General features: G+C 45.3%; 1 protein-coding gene across 3 annotated transcripts in view; it reads left to right on the top strand.

Moving 5' to 3' along the window:
- The window catches only part of LOC135401141 (potassium voltage-gated channel subfamily KQT member 4-like), a 430735-nt gene that overhangs the window by 307776 nt on the left and 100269 nt on the right, over positions 1-22690 (top strand). The window lies entirely within an intron of this gene.

Here is a 22690-nt window from a genome sequence, read left to right as displayed (position 1 = left end):
AATAAACACGCTGTTGACAATACTCGTTTAAAAATATTGCGGTGTCGGTGCCCTTCGCTTTTTCTCAATAGTTGTACCTGTACCACAAAGCCTGCCGTCGCGGCTACACACTCGGTCAGCCGAAGAGACGTGAAGTGAGTTCGGGAAACTCACTAAATCGTTAGTGCACTTTCTGCCGAGTGTCACTAAAATATTTCGTTTGACGGCACACGAATGACACTAAGTGCAAGTGTCACTCATTGAAAGTGACACTAAATTAGTGCGTCCGACAGGGGTATTATGCTACCCTTGTATTTGCTAATACGCTAATAACTTAGCGCGCTTGTATAATGCCAAATAGGTTGTATTGATTGATTGGTAGTCCTGTTACATCAACCGCTTCGTCTCGAACAGTGACCAGGCTTTTCGTTAATTTCAGTTATCAGTTCATGGACCTGGCATGATTTCCTCTGCATTGACAACGCTCGCCTGCGATTTTGCCGAGTCTTTTTAATCCTCTTTGTTGCGTTTCTTACCTCGTGAAGGAGCCATCCGGATCCAATTTTTTATCTGAGCATTATACCGACAAATATTTAAAAATAAGTCGCTGTCTTATGAGGAAATTTATTAAACACTATGAGCGCGCATGAACGCGCACATATTGTACGGTACTGTTTATATACTACGCAGTTTTAGCAAACCGTTGGTAAGGTTATCGTACATATCGGAGCGAATCGCAGTCGTGTGTGACTCCGAATCTTATCCACTGGTTGGTCCCGGTACGGTTCAACGCAAGCAACGTTATCAACGGTTTCCTACAACTCTCTATTACCAGCACGCCGCTCACAGGCGCAGTTGCTTCGCGGCGCTAACACGAAATAAAAATAAAATAAAACTTTACATATTCCTTTACTGCATCCATAATCCATTGTGAGCACTCAATTTCAGTATCATGCGTCATACAAGCCCTACCAAGAAAGAAGGAAAGAAAAATAGCCATTCCCCCCCCCCCCCCTCCACCTGTTTCCAGCATGAATTAGAGGCCCCATAGTGATGATAGATTGCTGTCGGCGTATGGTTATAATCCGCATAAGCTGCCTATGCCTGCGCGTTTTGGGCCTCTTTCGGCAAAACTTGGCATTAATGAATTGCCCCGCTTATAGTTCTGGCGGTTGCTTATCAATTCAGAGGAGCGTGATAATTAACGTTCCTACGCAACAAGGTGAGTACAAGTCAGGGATAGAATAACGAAGTGAGTAAAATTTATCAGCACGGCATGAATTAATGAATATCTACTGTACACACACTCTTAAGGCAGAACGTAACGTATAATACCCTCGTAGACAACCATCATCCCGAATGAAAACGTTCTTTTTCCTGATTTGTTGAAAACGGGAGGTGTACGCCTTTTTTGTGACACTTATGGAGTTATGTGTCGGCGTACGCCGGACGCTTTCCACAAATTAGGCGCGACACATCACACAGCCTGCTTCACTGCAAACGATACCGTCTGTATCGAAGTGACCTACGAGATGGATTACAACGACTACACCACGGCCCGTTACCTTAACACTTACGCAAAAGGAACGGGCATCATCCTCTGTGCGTTCATGTTTTATGAGCGAAAGAAACAGCAATTTACACTTTCCGTCTTCCTTTCCTTCTCAAGAAGGCCGACAGTGCGGAGAGCGCTCTCATTGGTCTCCGCAAACGATTTCGTTGATCGCGGGAGATCCGTTTGAAGTGACCAGTCCGAGGCCTCTCCGGTTTGTCGGGCTTTTTGGGAAGGAGAGAGAAAGGGAGAGCGTCACTTGCATTTTTTTCTATCGATCAAAAATCACGAATGACGCAACGGATGAATTTGGTTCCTTTTGTGTTGGTATCAAGGTAACGTATTTTTGATTCTCCGAGGAGAAATTTTTGCACTTTCATGGCCCTTCAAAAGAGTTCTAATCTTTTCCCTCTTTCACACACACATACATGTATATACTGGATGGACAAATTCATTCTTCTAAGCCGTTTGGAGTAAGGCAGCCCCTAGGTTGTGGGGGCCAGTGCATCTCCATAATTTTTGTCACGTGACTCCATGTGACGTGGACCTCACACGTTGTCTTACGAGATCCTTATTTTACGGAAAGAGTGGACGCGATACCAGAGGGTATACAGATCAACGACCTCTCTCGCGCGTTGCACGTCAGCTATACGACCATTGTTTATGTGCAAGAGAGCACGTCGTTTGTCGTGCAACATGCCGAAAGCAAAAACGAAAAATTTATGGAGGAGTCTTTGACTGCTCCTTTTAAACTACAGCGGAAGCATGGTGGTCTTAACCGTTCAATGGCTAGTTCGAGAGTTAAATATCTATATTGATCCGAGTCTTGGGCAAGCAGTTAAACAAAGTAAGAAATGGTATGGCATGCAGATGGTACGGTATTGTATGGCATGAAATGGTACGGTATGGTATGCAGAGCATGAAAAAAAACAAGTAGAAATGTTCAGCAAAAGTTACTGAGCTCTAATAATGAGTGTATAGGTAGTCCACGTCACCGAGATGAAATGAGAAATGAATGAGAGAATAAAAAAAAAGCAGAATGATTGGAGTGTCTTCATCCTATTTTTTTTCACCAAGCAGGTTTCTCCTTGGGCTTCCACGGGAGGTCAACACTTACGTTTCCCTTCGAGGCTTGGTAAACCAGCTTCACTTTAATACCCCCCCCCCCCCCAAGTTTCTCAAAAATTAATGGAACTATCTTGCGCTTCACGTTGGAACACGTACTTGATCGCGACGTCAATGAACCTTTGTGCATTGAACATGTGGATTACAATATTACGAACCGCGCGGTTAGAGATGGTTTCTGAATCCCTTTAATTGTTGTTGTTGTTGTTGATTGTCTGCTATGGGCCACGCACTTCAAATAACACGACTTCATGCTCGTTAGCAGTCGTCGAGGATCGCTCCCATTTATCTCTCGCCCTATATGCGAGGCTCCATTTATGCAATTAATCCCTAATTGGAGGCCCTTAACCGCCCACACAGTCTCTCTCAATTAAGACGTTCGCAGCAAGCGGTTATGCGCAGAAAGAGAAATCTCTGGTCGTAAAGTCACTTGGTTCACGGATGAATATCCGGGATGCCGACTAAAACCAGTTCTAACGCAGCTGGGCTGAACTTTATGGTGGACGGCGGCAGCTTCCCAAATTGTTCTGTATGGTGGGTTGTAAAATGGCGCTTGCTCCAATGGCTCCAGAGGATGAAAGGCAGCGGCTTCTTTCTTATTTTTTGCACTCTTGCGTCTGCGGACATTTAGGGCATGTACATGTAAATTCGAGTTGCACCTCCGGAAGACATCCCCAAGATTGAAACGGAGCCACATGAGGTAATGAAAAGGAATTATGGGCCATAAAATTCTTGGCGAGCAGTCTTGAAAACTGTGCGAAGTGTGGCAGTTTCGGGAGAGCTATTTTACCAGAGGACTTTCAGCTTTTTTTTCCTCCCCGCTGCTCATAGATATGGTGCGTTAACAAAACGTACGTTAAATGTGATGTTAAAGGAAAATTTATTAAACTCAAGAACGGAACATGAAATGTGATTTGGAGCTATAGGACGCAGTAATGTTCCTCTGATACATGCCTCTAGATTTGGATACCTTTCTTCACTACAGTAGTGTATTATAACAATGAAAGACAAACGATATATCGAGGGTATACTCCAATTCGTTCGTGTAGGAAAGGGGACATGTTTCCGCGCTTGATGTCGTCTTATGCAGGATATGTTGCTTTCACGGCTAAGGGTGCGAAAACCATCCGAATCGGAAACGAAGCAAAGTGATTTCGCGCTTTCCAGAAAAAAAAAAAAAAAATAAGCTGTCAAGTGTGAAGTATGCTCGATGCACCATTAGAAAGGCATAGTATCGCATAAAGCCTGTACTTTGCGTGCGCAAGGCAACAGCAGGTGTGCAGACGCCAAACGCAAAGCCAGCTTTACGCGTCCATTGGTTGGTTGCTGGAGTTTGATTAGCGACGCTCGGTGGAATCGAGCGTCCAGGGCCAACTTCATAGGGAACCGTGCTGACATTCGCCTTGCAGCGCGTTGCACTAAGTCTGGGGTCAGAATTTTATTTCATTTCATTTTATTGTTTTTCAAACATATATAGAAACACAAAATTTAACATAGGACTGCGAGGCATTTGCCACTGATGCATTCCCCTTTGTACACACGACTTCGGCCAACCCAGCGCATCAGCTACGAGCTCTCCAAGCCCTCATCACCGTTTTAGCAGCAACAGGGCTCCTGCGGGAACTCTGAGCATTCACCATCATTCACCATCTTCTCCCCCGCAAACAATGGGAAAGGCTGCCGCCTCTGCTGTGAAACATCCCTCTACATCGTCATCACTTACTTGTTGTTGTTGTTCTACACAATAGAATACGTTTTTAAATAAGCAGGCATATCTTGAGGGTGGAAATTGCACAGATATGTATAGCAGCTACCTTTGCTTAAACAATATAAACAACAAAGACGGAATGCGGGTCGCAAGCGCTTTGCTGACGGCAGACGCGAAGGCCCTCTCACAAAGCTCCGTGTAAACATCTCAGCTCTCGCTGAGAGGCTTCAAAACAACCGTGTCGCGGACTGAGTTACGTTGTGTATGGATCATTCAGAGGGGTTTCCTACCTCACCGCTGGCTGGCCTTTCCTTGCCTCATCCCGCATTCTTCAGTGCCCCACTCTCACCCTCAACGCATTAACCTGATGCTTTTCTTTTAAAGTCATCTTCTTCTGTAATCCATCACATCCTTATTTCACCGTTTGTTAGTCATCTTTTTTTGTCATCGTTGTCTTTAATCTATCTCATCCTTGTTTCACCGTTTGTTAGTTTATCCTTTATTTCCTAATTCTTGTCTTTTCGTCTTTATTTATTTTATTCTACTTTCATTTATTTTTATTTTTTCTTTGCGGAATAGCAAGCCGACGTCCCGTTTTCGTTTGGTCTAATAAATATATCCCCTTCCCCCCTGGTTGTCATCCTCGCGTGAACGAACAGAAGCAGGAGATACTGGAGGCAAGCATTATGTACCATTGTTAAGCACTGACTAAGTAATGTGATGTCGTGTCATTTCACATTATAGTACAATAATTGCGCTCCTCGTAAATTAGAAATTTGCCTAGGACATCCTTGTTGAACAGTGGTGCGTGTTTTCCACCAGCTGTATCAATTTTTCACGCGCGCTTTCGATCAGGGTCTGAATTATTCAAGCCATGTGAAACACAGTAGCCGAATAAACCAATCACGGTGCGCTGCCTCGAGATAAGGAAACTTCGTTTAAAAAAATATTCAAAATATTGGAAGCATAATATATGCCATTCAGATGCAGCTTTACGTGCTCATTTTTCCCGTGAGGGTTTTATTTCTTAATGGTTCTTACACAACAAGTCGAGGAAGTAAATTTTTTTTTACAAGGGAGCTCTCAAAACTTGGAGAATCTACGACGAATATGTCCCTAGGGGGATATTCCACGGGAATATGGTGGAAACAGGAAAGTAAAATGCTAAGGATAATGAACGGTAAAGGCTTCGTTAATGAACAAAAAAGGGGTTTGGGAAGCGATATAGTGAACGGCTACATTGCAAGAAGAGGAACTGTGCCGATAGAATCTTTCTTCGATGAAGAGCGGCTTCTGAAGCTGAACAGTTCGGGAAACTCATTCGCTTTTCCCTCTCGCACCGACAGCGTACCCTCGGAGTAGAGAGGTAGCAAAAACAACAACGATAAACCGTTCGAAGAAATGAAACACGACTGAAAAGTTGTACTCCAATATTTTATCACGAATTTGATAACTTTTGACACGAAGGAAGGAAAGCTAAACACTTGGGAGAACTACCTTCGTTCCCACGTCGTCACGTTGCCAAGTGCGGTGCAGATAGGCTTCTTAGTTGTACACTCTTAAAAATGAACTTCACCACATAGCACGCTCCTAGCCAACCATCACCCCGAATGACAACGTTCTCGCCCTAGATTTGTTGAAAACGGAAGGAGGAGCCTATTTTGTGCCCATTATGCACGGCACAAAATAGGCTCCTCCTCCCGTTTTCAACAAATCAGGGGCGAGAACGTTGTCATTCGGGATTGTGGTTGGCTAGGAGCGTGCTATGTGGTGAAGTTCATTTTTAAGAGTGTATTTGCCTGTGGTACTTCGCCAAATAAGTGTCTCTGAAAAGGCAACTAATTTGTGAAATAATCTAATGTTTCGCTAGTTTCGAGCGAAAGAAATAAAAATATAACTAATGTACCTGTATGATGCTTCATATATATTCGGCCCTGGTGTCTTAATTATCGACTCTGGCATCGTTTGCGAATGACATTCTGTTTCTTCGTGTAGCTCGATGTAAGACAAATCAATGACATTCGGTGTGATTGTCATTCGCTGCGAATGCCATTCGGTTTGCGGTGTGACAGGGGTATAAGGTGCAAACGACGATACACGTTTATCATGAAACGTTACGAATTGAGCTCGTGTTGTGTTGTTACGTTACGTCCTTGTTGTTGTTGTTGTTGTTGTGCTTAAGCTCAGGCTTCGTCGTCATGGAAACGTTACGTCCTTAGTTTCTGTTACGCGAGTTGGAGGATGTTGGTTAGATGAAATCGACAGAGTCTAACGCTGTTTTTCGGGTAACATCTTGCCCCAGGCAGAGGAAAGTATTATCAACAACTAGTCTATACTCGTACACCAGCTTGCTCGAAGCTTTCTTCTAGAGGGGCATGTAACAAACAATTTTCATTCTACAGGAACTTTATTGCACATGTTTGGCGTCGTTAATCTTTTCTTTGTTTTCTTTTTTCGCTCGGGTCAAAGGAAACCATGATAAAAGCTTTTCACATTTTTACAACGTTCGCTTTTACTATATAGGCAGTGTTTATCACTGTCAAAAGCACGTACACTGAATTCGCTTCCTGTCACAAGAAAGCTTCGGCAACGAGGGAGTTATTTTGGTGTCTACTTTGTGGGTGCTCACAGATCATTTTTCTGCGCAACTTGTACGCAGTCGTGCACACCGTGAATCATAAATAAATGAAGGAGGAAGAATGTGGGAGGAATGAATGGAGGGAAGTAAGGACAGACCAACTGTCATCTTTGCACTGAGGCCTGAAATTGGTTTAGTTACTCAGAGCATTTATGTGGACTCGTGAGGGCCCGAAGTGGGCCAGATTGGTTAGCAGATGCGTAACACGCACAATCAACTTTTTTTTTATGTGCCGCATTTTAAGAATCATGCGTAAACGAACGAACGAACGAACGAACGAACGAACGAACGAACGAACGAACGAACGAACGAACGAACGAACGAACGAACGAACGAACGAACGAACGAACGAACAAACGAACGAACAAAAAGAACACAAATAAATTACGATAGAAGCAATAAGCAAAGGTTGTGTAAAGATATCAACCAAACCGCCTTCCACGATTTCATGACACCTGTCAACGAGATCGACAGGGTGAAAGTACATGACGGAATTTTAACTAAACGACAAAATCGGGAACAACATTATGTGTTCTGAGAGCCGGAAGATCTATTTCAGAAAAGTGACTCCGAAAATCGACTGAAAAAGTTTTTATTTTTTTATTTTGTTCTGTTTGCTTTTGAAGAATTGCGTGTCATCTGACAACGTAATCAGAATCTGCTTTTTCGGCTGACGGCCCGTCAAATGGTGCACGCGATTATAACCTCCTCACCGCTTTCCTTTCTTTCATTTTTTTTTCTACATGGCGGCATTTTTTTCTAATTCCGTGTTAGCGCTGCGAAGCAACTGTGGCTATGAGCGGCGTATAGACGTGGACAGATGGAGAGAGGACAGCAGGAAGGAGTGGGGGACAGGGGGGTTAGTATGCGTCCTGGTGCCGACTTCAAGGGGAACTGTGCCGACATTCGTCTGGAAAGTCTTCGGAAAACCCAGGAAAAACCTCAGACAGCATAGCCGGTGACAGGATTCGAACCCGTGTCACCTCCCAGTCTCGGCGTGGAAAGCGATCACTCTAACCACTATGCCAAGGGAGCTGGTGCTACATATTTTGAATTCATTTCTGAGATTGGAATGCGAACTGGCGGCGGAAATCTGAAAAGGAGAGGGCTGGCCGCTAAGGCATGGCAAGTGATTGCTTGTTTTCCCAAGATGGCTTCTCCGGCAAACGGCAAAGTTATGTATGCAAAGCACGCTTTACAGACCTTCATAATTTTTTCTGCTTTTCTTCCTATGTTGTGGTCCAGATGGAAGATCACCCACATTCGGCAACCACACCGTGTTTTCCCCCCTTGTGCACACCTCGTGCCTATCCATTCTGAGTACTTTACATAAATATTTAAAGTGGAGTGTGTGAGCCGGGATCACCACCGTATGTGGGCGCGCATCGTCGAGAGATGTTTTCAAATGCCTGGGCGTGGTAATTGCACAGCGTAATGCCTCTTTTATATTTACCTTAAGAGAGGGCACTTACGGGACTTATGGCCACACTATTTTATGTGTACGGTTCCGCGTTTTGGGCATTTATTGCTGGTGAGATTCGGCGGGAGTCTTTCGGCGTTTATGTGTTTGGTTAAATTCGAATATTTCCGGCGTTCTAAAACGTTTGCGCCGAAAATAAATGCCGAAAAAAATCGGTAGCTATAATCACTAGGGAGAAAGACTATGGAGGGAGAGCAGCTTGGTAGGAGGACATTGAGAACGCATAGAATGTCCTTTCCTTTGTTGGAGGGTTCCACGTGTACTTGCACCCTCTTGACCCACTAATCAAAGTGTTACAGAGGAAGGTTTTCCCTTACACGAGAGGCTAGCAGCTTCGCATGGCGGTATTCTCCGCATTCCACCTGGAAACGAGGTGAAGGGAAACGAAAATATGATGCCCCGGAGGACGAAAGTGCAATCGGGTACCGGGATTTTCGGCATGCAGCACCATATGCAAGAGCATAATTCGGGGGTTTTCGAAAGATGCCGAATTTCAGGAATTTGGTGGGTATATTTCGGCATTTTTCGCCAAATTCCGGAAACGCGGAACCCTATTCTGTAAACACAGATTACTGCGCAGACGTCTCCGTATTGTGTCCATTCTATGTGGTGGAGGCGAACAGTATGTTCCAATGAAATAACGTTCACGTGCCGCTGCGAGTTTTTCATCCTGCTCACATACAGTGCCCGTCTGCCACCAGTCTGTCGGTGATCGGGGCAAAGGCATGGAAATACAAAATTCGTTCCTGATCGAACACACGGCACCTCGTGGTCATTGCGGAAGTGCCGACATTACAAATATTTATTAGGGAAAATATGTAGCAACGAATTGAGGTACGCTGTCGTACGTGTAACTAAACTGTGCCTGGTGTATACCACCGAAAGGTAGCTCTACCGTCTTCAGGGCTGAAACAGTACTCGCCGTTTGTGCAGAAATCCCCCCCCCCCCCATAGCAGGACAGCAAGTTTCACCTAAATAGGTCGACGACAGCATCCTGGTCTGGCCCTGCATTTGTTATTTCAACAACACAGCAGAGGCGGGATATCACTACAAATTCTTACCATTTGAATCTGGCGTTGATGTCCTCCGTCCGTTTGTGCCAAGACTCGGGCTTTTTGCACTATGGAGGATATCTCTACTGCCCCGAGAACATCATCAACAGCAGCGTAATTGGTAGCCCTACAGCTGGTAATGCTGTGTGTACATATCAAAACTAGTGATATAAAAAAACTTGTCGCGAGCCCTATAGGTTCGCAGTGAAAGCCGTGTACGGTTCGACGGACTTCCGAATTGCTCGTCAGACTCATCGAGGGGAGTCCATTCATCGCCAAGGCTCGCTAACTCGACCATTATTGTAATCGAAAGGTAAAATACTGTTGGTGGTATAGCTATAGGGACCGCTAAGTCGTGGGGCATGACTTACAGCATCCTGACCGAAATTTGCACCAATGCGCGGTGGCTTCCCGAGTCATAAAACGTGTGCCTCTACATCCGGGAAGGAGACAAACGCACACGCGCAATAGAGTTGATCCTCGGCGAACGAGTTTGAATTTCGCGAACTTTTTTTTTTCTTTTTCAATTTTGAATCCGAATCTTGAACGCTCGAATATTTAATCTTGAACTCGCACGTAAAGAGCGTTATCAGCTTGGCGCGCAGCGAAAGTCACGGAACAGGGCGTGACGGCATGTGACAGCAATTGTCGTAGGCCTAGATTTTTTTTTATAAACGTTGCGACTTGACTTCGCGCGGGAGCTCGGGGCCGATCACGGGTGACGCCAGGGAATTAACGCTTGCTAGGGAATATCCAGCAGTTGAAGGTTTGGGCCTCCTGCCCTCTCCGCCGAGCAGCGTGCCGCCTTGGCAGGTAGACGCTCGTCTAGCCAACGTAACAGCCCCCCCCCCCCCCTCAAACTCTCTCTCGGACCTTGATTAGGTCCGTGACGCGCTGCAGTTATCGGGTGACGAAGAAATGCAAAAATACATCTGGGATCCAAAATCTGAATCTCACATACGACAACGTGGACGATTACGTAATTTACGTAATCCCCCCCTCTCCCCCCGTGATTCATTTTTTTGTGTACTTTGTGTGCGCTTTTCAGTGCATACAGCTCTTCTTGCTCCCACGTGGCGAATTTTTATTCATTTCCTCATTTCCCTTGGCTCCCAAACCCCCAAACCAACTCCGAGAGACTACATCAGCATTCTCTCGAACAAATCATCTTACGTTGACTCTATAGTGAGTACAAATTTAGCTTGTCATCATTTCTCATGTTCTGTTGGGGATTATTTCACAGAACGAAGATATTCAACGCAAGCATATGCTTCGGCGCTGCGTTCGAAACGAAAATTTTCATTGACGAACCCAGTCGAGGATGACGGCTAAATACGCCTTAGTGTTCGGCCTCGAAAACCGTTTGCTCGTCTTGTAGAACTGACGTACCCGATCGTGGCTTCTATTTCGAGCGAGTCTCGCGTTCCCTGTGTCAGTCGACCTTCTTTGATTTTCTTTTCCTTCTAAAACAGTCTGTCACGTGATCACTAGTGCAAGGAAGGTGTTTGGCAAGTGCCAAAGAGGATTGTTTTGCTTGGGAACAAGCGTACGGTCGCGCAGACCGCGAATAAATGGATGAGACGCAGTATACGGATCACGTTCGTGTTGGCGTTTTAATTCGCATCCATCTGGATGTCACTGCAGAGGGCGCGACCAGTACGTTCCCGGTGGCGAGACTGCAAGCAGGAGACATGTTTTTTGCTCAGGGCTGTGCGAATAGTAATTTTAAAGGATCAACGAGGTGACATTTAACATCGCTTAGAATCCTGCCTGATCTGTCAAGCTGTCCACCAGGAGTCACCATGCAAAATATTTTCAACGGTGCGTTAACGGTGCTTTATAGCCGTGCCATCTAATTTAGAACTACACCAACAAAAAAAAAAAAAAAAAAACGATCGGAGGAAGCAGCCGAGGACGACAGACACGATGCTCTCGTGTCGTGGAGACGGCTCTGTGCCTTGTTTCTTCGGTTTTTTCTTCCCAGCTCACACGCCGCCTATACATGCCTGAGCTGTGTCGCCGTACGTCACTGGTCACGTGAGGGTAGTAGCATACGTCACATCGTCCTCTCGCTCTGCGATGCGCTCTTTTCACGAGAAGGATTTTTCAAAGGTGGTGCGGAACAGAGCCCTCGCGCTCGCTCTGTAGGTCACCTACGCTCATCGTCCTTTCGCAGGAACTCATTTTATTCGTTGGATAACACTCTGCACCGAAAAAAAGAAAAAATTGGGATCACCTCAGTGCTTCTGTAAAACCGAAGCCAATGGCTATTAGAACCGATCCGAGCACATACAGCATGTCTGTGTGTGTGTGTGATCTATTGCACACGGATCTTCGCTTGAAGGAGCCCTTACTTTGTTTTATGCCTTCTCTTGTGGTGTTTTTTGGGCGTACGAAGTGCCTGAGTGTGATGAATTATGAACAAAGGACAAACACAAACAGATAAGACGGAACTATATTCAGATCAGAGAGACAGTCACTCCTTGCCGGCATTTTACGCATGACTGACCGCCCAGTGGAGCTGGCTCATTTATTGGGTCCTTGGCATACTCCGCGCAATCAACGGAAGGCAGTCCGCATGCCGGTAGCCTTCCTGAGTGAGACTGGTCTCACAACTGTATTGTGAACAATAAGTGACAACTCACTCGTAGTGTGGACTGCTGACACCGTATTTTGTAGATCTGTAGCGTGCTATTTTGTTTTCCCGCTCTATTGATCGAGTGCCCGTGAGTATGTGAGGGATCATGCTGTGATTCAGGGTTTTGATTCAGAGTTTATTGTAATAGCAATACAGGTTTTGCAATGGAGCAGGTACCACCCATGGTGCGTTGCTGAAAGCTCCAAGGTTTATCTTATTTTTGCTAATTTACTGGCTAACTAACTATCATTTCTTACACGCGCACGTTCACCCCACATTTCCGTTATACAACCCCTGTAAACCATGTGACAAAGTATACTTTACACAGAGAACCCGCAGAACGGAGAACCCACGAAGAACCTGCTGAAATGCCGCGAGAACGGGTTCCTTTCACCACGCCAATGGCTCAACGGAGGTGGATGACCCCAGCACGAGGATATTCCGTGTCTGCCCCACGCTTTCGTTAATTATTCACGGAAGGAGCATTCCTCATGCGTAGGGCGCAGTCCGGATACGTTAATGACACACTTATCAGTGGTCTCCGAGATAAAGTTAATGTCTTCCGACACATTGCACATGTGCAACGAAACTACAGAACATGTGATTGAATAACATTGCATTTGAAAGCTCTGCGCTACAGAACGGGCAAAGATTTGCAGTACACGTTTCCAGGAAACGAACGATTGTGGCCCTCTCCGATAGATTCACACAGTGATTGTGTGATTTGAACCTCGTTTCGAAGATGTGTATGCTCGGTAGCACAGAGTAAATTTCGTAAAGAATTGGTTTGCTTCGCGTCACGACAGGTTGCTGAACTGACCGGTACAATCCAATGGAATATCTGTGGTGGAAGACTGAGTACGATACCTTAATGAGGTAACCTATGCAGCAGGTGGGAACCGCAGGTGAGGCTGTTACGCTGTCGCTTCTAGAGAATCTTCTTGGACTGCCAATGTACGCCCCGAAGGCGCTGTACTACAGCGCTACCACGTAACTCCATTAATTCTCGAACGGTATTCGCCATGTTCATAACATGCGCACAGCTGGGTACATAGGGCATATAGTAGCGCGAATGTTTGGATTTTTTTTTTTTTTTTGAATACTGAAGCGAATTACTGCATGTTTAGTTCGAATTCCGAATCGAACATGGAACTCTATATATTCGGATTTCGAACTGAAGCTGCACTCGCAAACCTAAAACGCCAGAAGAAATAAGAAAACACACACACACAAAAGAAAAAAGAAAAAGTGAATGCTGCTTCAAATGAAAAGCAGTATCACGGACCTGTGCTGTGTGTCTGAAAATGTGCTGTGTATGCGTTCGGTACTGTCGTGTAGCTTTTCCTTCGTATTCGATTTGGATTTTAAAAATACTATTTGAACAGCGCTAGATAGCATATTGGTGACAGCTTCACTGCGCGTATAACTAAAGGGTGAAAGTCATAGGCGAATCTGATCAGAAAAACCTTGTCAGAAAGTTAAGACATTTTAATATTGCCTCTCCCGCGGTAAGCGGGCTCACATCTCCATATTTTTTTCCTGCCATCATCATCATCATCAGCATCATCATTTTAATATTTTCGCGCTTTCCTGTTCTTTAATGCGCGCGTATTTTTACTTGTTTGTCGCGGAATGTCATAGGACAATGCACTAAAATTTTAAATCGCCTGGAAGAAAATGACGCGAAGAGCCCCACGTGTCTTATTACAGAGTTTATCCTTTGAATCCGTTTAAAGTATTAAGACTCTTTTCATTTTCTCGAAGTGCGCTTTAAACGCCCCCATATTTTGATTCGTCTTCAAGGCGATTGCATGTTTGAAACCGTTTAGTACTTGAAACTGCTGAAAACTGAAGCTCTTTGCTGAAATATTTACACGCGGTTTACTCCAGTCGCTAGTTCTTGTTAATGTTTAACTTCCACTTTCGCTGCCGTTGCAAAATGTAAAAAAAGAAAAAAAAAGGGGTGGACGCTCCGCTGAATCAATAGTCTCTGGAACCGTGTACACACTTGTAACGCTGTGATGCAACCCCTCAAGGGAATTCAAGTCCGCAGATCTTCTGCTGTTGCGATGGCCTCCGGTTATTGTCCTTCGTGAGAGACCCTATAAAAAGATCCACTTGAAAGCAGATGGTCTTATAGAAGCTTGCCGGCGAGCACGTTGGAAAGCCGCAGTCAACAAGGAAACACGACACTGGTGAAGTGAAATCAAGAGCGTGAGCGAAATATCAGCAAGCTGGGAATCACTCGTATGACGACGTAGATGTGTGAAGGAATGTACTACCTCACTCCAATAGGTTGAGAAGTTACCCGTCAAAAAAGAAAGCTCTCCTTAGTATGCCTGAATTAATCCACGCCTGGCTGTTAATCATGCCATGTGCTTATTATTTCGTTATGTCATGCGTTCTTCTAGTGTTTCGTAAGTAATTTTATGTAATGTGGAAAACCTGCCCACTTCATCGTCAAAATATAATTGTTGTTGTTGTTGTTATGTAATGCGCTCCTTTATAATGTTCCCCTGTCATGTTTGCAGAATTCGATCTCCTTTCAGTGAACAAAGTAAATGTTTGTTCAAGATTCAAACACACCCTAAATACACCCTGTATCACACCCTCACCGAGATTTTCCAGAAAAGGGTGTAATACATAATTCTTACACCCTCAAGAGTTCTCAAACAGATTAGTGCACAAAGAGTGTACTACTGCTGTGTACAGCCATTTTACACACATTTTACACCTTTAGGGATGTGGAAGCGTATACGAAGAGGGGAGTCAAGTCCTGTAGATCACATAAACAAAATACAGAAACCGACACTGAAGATTTTTGTTTAAGTTTAATTTGTACAAGCTTTCGCGTGGAGGTCCACGCTTCCTCAGGTACAAAGTCAAGTGGTGACACACATAAGTATATATAGTATAGCCATATACACGACTAAACATACAGCTGTACAAAGAAAGGGAAGGGGAAGGAGGTATGGTGCCACATGTCTGTGCACAATGAATAGCTGGGCAGACGGATAAGTGACCTCTAACCGTTTAAGAACAGTAAAAGGTGTTATTGTGAACAAAAAGGCTCGCCAACCCAGTTTCGCGGAAGGGGGGGTCAGGAGTATGGGAAACGAGTGGCCCAGAATGGACAAAGGGGAAGGTTACGGATTATCTAACGGAGTGCCAGACGATGACTGAAGCGAAGATTCAAGAATTGTGCACAAATAAATATAGATATATAACTATTAAATTGGCATAAGCGGATATAACGAGCCAGGACTAAGATTCAGACCATTTGGTGCAAATGGTCTGAATCTTAGTCCTGGCTCGTTATATCCGCTTATGCCAATTTAATAGTTATATATCTATATTTATTTGTGCACAATTCTTGAATCTTCGCTTCAGTCATCGTCTGGCACTCCGTTAGATAATCCGTAACCTTCCCCTTTGTCCATTCTGGGCCACTCGTTTCCCATACTCCTGACCCCCCCTTCCGCGAAACTGGGTTGGCGAGCCTTTTTGTTCACAATAACACCTTTTACTGTTCTTAAACGGTTAGAGGTCACTTATCCGTCTGCCCAGCTATTCATTGTGCACAGACATGTGGCACCATACCTCCTTCCCCTTCCCTTTCTTTGTACAGCTGTATGTTTAGTCGTGTATATGGCTATACTATATATACTTATGTGTGTCACCACTTGACTTTGTACCTGAGGAAGCGTGGACCTCCACGCGAAAGCTTGTACAAATTAAACTTAAACAAAAATCTTCAGTGTCGGTTTCTGTATTTTCTTTAGGGATGTGAAAAGATTTAGAGTGATACGCAGGTGCGGCGCGCGTGAGCAGTTGAGTTAGGCCTTGAGTTGCCTGTGGAGGGGTGCAACACGCTTAGGTCGTTTTCTTTATGTCCAACAATAGACCTCTCCCTGTTTGTAAACAAATGACGCCATAGTGTTCGACAGCGCCAAAATTGGGTAGAATTGAACTACGCTCGAAGCTAGAGGTGAACAAGGTCGCGCCCGAAAGCCACGGCCTTGAGGGGATTACGATATGGTCCCTTTAAGGGACGCGACCCTCGGTCCTGCTTGGGAGGCAGCGAACAAGTGCCCGTTCGTGGAACCCAGCCCTCTCCCTCCGATTTGTTTCGGTTTCAGTCTGTCTACCAATGTCAAGATGACGTTTCTCTGGTAGAGGTCTATTCGAACGCTTTACATCTTACTCCCTGTGGGCACACAACGGTTCAGCTTCATTTCAAGGCAGCGTTTCTTACTTCCTGAATAAAATACTGTCATTGATTGAATATCACGTTTTATGGCAAAAAATGCCATGAAGGAACCGGAGAGAAAGTAAGAAAATATGTGGACGTGAGTGAAAAGCGAGTTAAAAGTAGCTTGGAACTTAACTTAAGTTACTTTGGCGAAGTTACCTGAAAAATGAACGAGTTCCTTTGAAAGTTACCACGGCGCAAAAGTACCGAGTTAAGTTACAAGTTACCAAAAAAAGGAACTTAGTTACAGTAACGAGTTACACGAATAACTCGTTACTTACTCGTTATGATTACTCGTTACTCGTTACTCGAGTAACGAGTTACCTCGAACTCTGCTCACTCCTATCATATGTGCACAGAGTGTTTTGTTCGCTTTAGAGCTGACGTTCTCTTTTTTTAGGTTACAGTATCACACAAGTGATACCTTCATATTTACTTCATACTTGATATTTAGGATTCACAACTAGCATTTGGTCACTTGGTAACTCAGTCACGAAAAGCGTCATCAAATAGGTAATATGCAAAATTACTTTCACGTCGGGCAACTCTGGTCAGGACGTTTTGGTCGGCCATCTTGGTGGAGTCAGGATTCGGGAGTTGTGAATGGGAAGCCGCTCGTTTCAGCTGGCGGCCGAGATGACTGAACTGCGACGTTTCTCTACGTACGATGACAACATGTGGAAAAACGACTTAGGCGCTCTACCATACCTGTCAGATAATACGTTAGAGAGTTTTTGTGCTCTTTCGGCACCGTCGTCACGGCAGCAAAAGAAATCCTACGCCTTCGCCGTGGATGAGCATACACTGCCTTCTTCACCGCCTACAAACAACTGTGACTCGAGGCACGTGAATTGCTGTTTTGTGGTGGAACACCTTGTCCACAATATTGACTCGTGCGCGCAATCGAGCTCGAGCAGTCACATGACGTTCGGTGTTTAGTGCATGCGCCGTTCACGTGCATTCGAGGTGACGGCAGTTTTCTTTCTTCACCACTACGGTAAAATGTGCGTCCGCCGAAGTTTCTGGTCACATTTTTGCGTATCGTATGCTATAGGTATAAGCGCTCTTTCTATGACGTTCTGAGTTAAAAGAAGAGAAAATCAAAATAAACACACTGTGCTATCAGCGCAAGGATGTGAAGAGTGTGTTGGTTACACATGGCTATTGACCAAAAGACAGGGGTGGGCACGGATAGCCCGTGTCCGTCTGTCCTTTTCTGTAATCGCCACATGTATGCTATGAACTTCATGTGACTAAGTTACGTCTCGCTTGATGGCAATAATCCACTTCTTGTATAGTGTCTCATCATTTGGAAAAAGGTGAAAGGACACCTACAAAAGACAGAACACTGTTAGCATATATCATGTTTTGCGTGCCAGCAAGGCTCGAGGAGAACAACAATTGTATTTATTATTTCATTCTGAATAAGCTATGCCCTTGTGGAAGCCCTGTTTGTTCAGGTCATGCAGGATGCATCGACAACGAGGTCCGCACATGAATGCCTTAGCCAACACAGCATCGCAACATTGCGCGATCGCAAAATTCCCCTCCTATGCAACACCTATCTTTTCATTCGCGTGCGTCACGCGATACGCGACCGTTATGCGCGATCACTCGATCGTAACCTCCTATATACTCAGTATGGAGGAGGCTATGGCTTGGTGAGAGCAGCTGATGTTCTGGGGAGAAGCTCAAGCGCGGTTGGAAGACAAAGACACAAGCTAAGTGGCACACGAGACTGCACGTAACCCAAGTACTACCCAAGTACTAGCTGTTTTTCTTCCTAGCCCTGTTTCATTATGTTCTCTATTATCAACGTAGAACACCCTCATCTCTTAAAAAGAGCCCGTGGTATACTGCGTGCGTACTATTCACTGCATTTCACGGCCGCTTCTAGGGTTACTACCAGGCACACTGAACAGAGTAAAGTGGGTGACACCAACCTTGTTCCCGTCGCTGTCTTTGGTTCCACGTTGTTTACACAATGGAACGCAGCAGTGCGTTGGCATTCTTGTCAAAAATAGGTACGATCCCGCAGTGTATGTGAACGTACAGGACGAGACATGTAGTACAGCAGCACCCTAACGCGCGCGCATGTCGACTCTACCAATATGGCCGCCCTAGTCACAACCGTTACCGTGAGATGGCGCGTCGCATTTTGCATATTTTGCATATATTACGACAGTAATTGTGAGAAAAAAGATTTATCGTACGTGAACAATCTTAGTGCTTTTGTTTTCAATGTTTTCTATGTTTTGTGTTACTGGGTTTTATACACCGCACTCCTAAAACAGAACTTCACCGCATAGCACGCTCCTAGCCAACCATCAGCCTCCTTTGTGTGAATAAACATATACCCCCCCCCCCCCAACCATCATTTAGAATGACATCATTCTCTCCCCTGATTTGATGGAAACGGGAAGCGTACGCCATCTTTGTGAGAACTATGAACTGCATAAGTGTCACAAAAAAGGCGCACGCCTACCGTTTTCAACAAATTAGGGAAAAGGACGATGTCATTCGAGATAATGATTGGCTTGGAGCGTACTATGCGGTGAAGTTCATTTTTAAGAGTGCGGGTGTTTCACAATGATCCCCCTGCTGTATAATTCGCCAACAGGTGGCGCTATCGAAAAGCTTTCTTTTCAGTGAGCATCCCTGAGACATCGGCCAAGAACTCAGCAGTGAGCGGCTCATTTGCATACGCTAAATAAATAAATAAAATTCCTAACCTTTAAATTTCACTTCGGACGCTTTCGGAACCTCTGTTCCACAGATCGGAATCTCTAGCGAAAAATATTCCAGCAAAAAAACCTCGTCGATGCTTGTGATTTTTCGGGTAATTAACTGGTTTCGGTTTACATATTTCTTGCGCGGAGCAGCGTTCTTTCGCTCGGCTGTCCGGCTGCCAATTCCGTCTCCATCCGCCTAGTTCACACACACCGGGGTAGGGGGGTAGCGGAAGATAAGGAACAGCCGCCAAGAGAGTATTCGGAATTCCCTCTCCTTCTTTACCCGATTGGTACGCAGCGCTCGTGGTGCTGTCGGTCTGTAGGTGAGGTTCCGTGCCTTTATCGTGGCGATGACGAATCCACCTTGGACCGGCTTCACCAACGCCGGTTAAGATTTGAACCGGGATCAATGGTCCCTTTACTTGAATTCAACACTTAACTCTGTTTCACTAGGGAGTTATTGTCACTGAAACATTCATCACGCCACCAACTACCCTTTGCAAAAAGAATTCAGTGTTACCTTCAAGTTGTAGCAACTTTTGATCTCGGTTCAAAGTTAACCAGAGTTGGTGAAACCAGGCCTAGTGTACTAGTAGTATAGAGAAGGAGAAGGCATACCGAAGCGTCCCTGGCGGCTATTCCTTATCTTCCGTCATCCCCGCGTGTGAACCATGCGTATGAACACGGAATTGGCAGCCGGATAGCTGAGCGAAAAAGCGCATTAGTACGCTGCTCCGCGCAAGAAATACGTAAGCCGAAACCAGCTAATTACTTGAAAAATCAACACGTGTCGACGTGGTTGTCAACGTTACGTCTCCTTAACAAAATACAAATGAATAACCTTTTCTTTTTTTTACTTCCCGTATCTTCGTGAACAATCTTAGTGCTTGTGAGAACTATCTTGAGAACTATTGAGCCAAAAACACAGAAGTTACAGTATGTACACGAGTGTATTCTAATATCAATAACGTTGATATCGTTGTTGCCCATCCTGCGTTTTCTGGACGCCGGTATGTTGAGCGGTCGTGCCGTCAGCTTGACGATAAAGTGCCGTGCCCACCCGCAACCGACGCTTCCACAACGGTACTTCGCGGTCCGACGCCGTGCTTACCGTCCGGCCGCTCCTCAGCGTCGTGCTCTGTAACGAGCCTCGACCACATGGATATACCGTGTATTACTGCATATGTATGATTTCTACGCGTACGGTAATAAACACGTTACACAATGACGCACATATTCCGCCTCCGGTCGCTGTCGGTACTGTAAAGCAGTAGACAAGCATGATATGCCGGTGATGTGACTAGAGACTTTGTTGCTTCTAAATACCATATGCGCAACCATACGACCGACAACGCGCTATAAATATTTTTAATTTGCCATGAAAGATGCGGCGTAGTGGGGCGGTGCGACGCCTGGAGTCAAACAACCTCCTGTTCAGCGGGCAACATTGAAAATTGGTATTACACACTATTACATCGGAACTTCGTTATTTTAGTAACCATATTATTGGTTTTCTTCTTTACCTATGCATTCTGAAACCCCTGTTAACAGTTTAAACCGTTAACCCCTGTTTTTGCGAAGTAACACACCGCTGGCCGCTGTTCGATGGAGGCTCTCCCTACTTCTCTGCTGCGCCTGCGCGCTCCTTCTGTTCGCGGCCTCTTTCAAACGAACAAACTCTCTCTGTGAACCTCTGTGAACAAACAAGTCCCGACTGTGTCTGACTTCTTGAACGTCTGACACATTTTTTTAAACGGCTCAGCATTTCATTTCAGTTCGCTTATCCGTTTATCCTCAGATGTGGATCGTTGTGTGGATTGCAGGGGCGGATTTTATGGTGGATTGTGGTGGATTGTTATGTCGGGCCCAGTGTTATACGCATGCAATGTGGTTGCCGCCGTATGTATCAGGAGTACGGATTCCTTTCGAATACCTAGTACAGTGTTGCCGGTAATCTTTAATTGTAATTTTCTAATTAATCGCACCGTCAATTGGAATGAAACTTGCGCAGTTTTTGTCCTGGTGGCTTGGACTATCGAATAGCTACACTAAATGACATTTGATCGGTGCTGCTTTACAGTACCTTTAAGGCCGAAACGCATGGGGCATTTTTCTGAGGATTTCACGACGCGCGCGTGCACGGCGTGCGTGTGACCTCGGCAAAGCTAGTTTTCCAGCGCGCGCGGAGAGCGTACGCCGACATCTGTCGACTACAGATATTCGTAGGTTTTCGTCGCTTTTCGTCGTTTTTGTCGTTTTTCCGAGGAATGGACAGAGCGACGGCCGCCGTGTGGCAGACAAAGTTGCGTATGAGTAACTCGAACACATTTTTGAGACAGTTTCCACCACAGTAAATTTACTTCTACGTTTCAACGATATCTGGAACGAATGAAGGCAGAAACCGTAGAAAATAATGCATCGGCACATTCCAACAAACGCTTGTGGTCGACGAACGTGGCAACATTGGCGCGCGTCACTCGCTCTGTACGCGTTCCATTTGTTTCGGGTGATCGTCACGTGGGCTGGTCTTCGCCGCCCGTACAAGGTCACGGCGCACTCGCGACGTTTTGACGCTGGGAAAGCGCCCCATGCGTTTCGGCGTTTATTGTTACGCGGTGAACGTTACAAATTCTGTTCACCAGGAGGTTCAAGTGACGCTCATCATAACGAGGAGCGGTGTATTTATAATGTCAGAGGGCGCTGTGTGGCAGGATTAAAACTTGGCACGGTTCTACTTCGTGTTTGTGCACTACTTGCTTTGTGCTCCGTTCAAGAACCTTATTACTAGATTTATTATTTATTAAAATAATCAAATCCCTTCCTACAGAAGCACATAAAGGCTGGCTTCCTTCGTCACATCAGATATTGGTATGGTTTTCATATATCAAAGCTATTATAAAACGTCCTGCACCGCCCGCTGTGAGATCAATACCTGAATTAATTATACAGATATCAAGAACTGCAAAGTGTATATTAGGTATAGCAAGTAACTTGAAAGTATCTCGTTACTTTTCCAAAATAGCTTATTAACTTCAAATTCATTTTCATGACCTGTAACGTCGTTAGTAACGTAGTTACATTTCTTGCACGCTAGCTTAGGTGACGAGTTTCTTTTGTCGAGTAACTTCCCCATCCCTAATGCCAACACCACCCAGAATAAACGAAGCCTAACCGCTTAAAGGACCGCGAGGCGGCCGTTAGCTATGAAAACGAGCCACATGCGCAGCCACTGATAGCCACGCGAAGCCTGTGCTTCAAATCGTCTGCGGTGATTGGCTGAAACGGACGACGTCACGACTCCATGTCCACCTGGCTCCTTAGAAGTCGGCCCAGGACGCACATTCCCCCAGGGCGTGAGTCGTGACGTTGCCCACATACGTGAGGCCGACAACGGCAAGCCCTATCACCACCACCACCACTCCACCTGGCTCCTGGATTTTCCTCAGACGCTTTCAGACATATGTCGGCACAAATCCCTTAGAAGTCGGCCCAGGACGCACATTCCCCAGGGCGTCAGTCGTGACGTTGCCCAC

Source organism: Ornithodoros turicata, chromosome 7 (genome assembly GCF_037126465.1).
Source record: "Ornithodoros turicata isolate Travis chromosome 7, ASM3712646v1, whole genome shotgun sequence".
In the NCBI taxonomy this organism is placed as follows: domain Eukaryota; kingdom Metazoa; phylum Arthropoda; class Arachnida; order Ixodida; family Argasidae; genus Ornithodoros; species Ornithodoros turicata.
The sequence above is the reverse complement of the archived record's forward strand: the minus strand, read 5'-3'. Positions and strand labels throughout refer to the sequence as shown.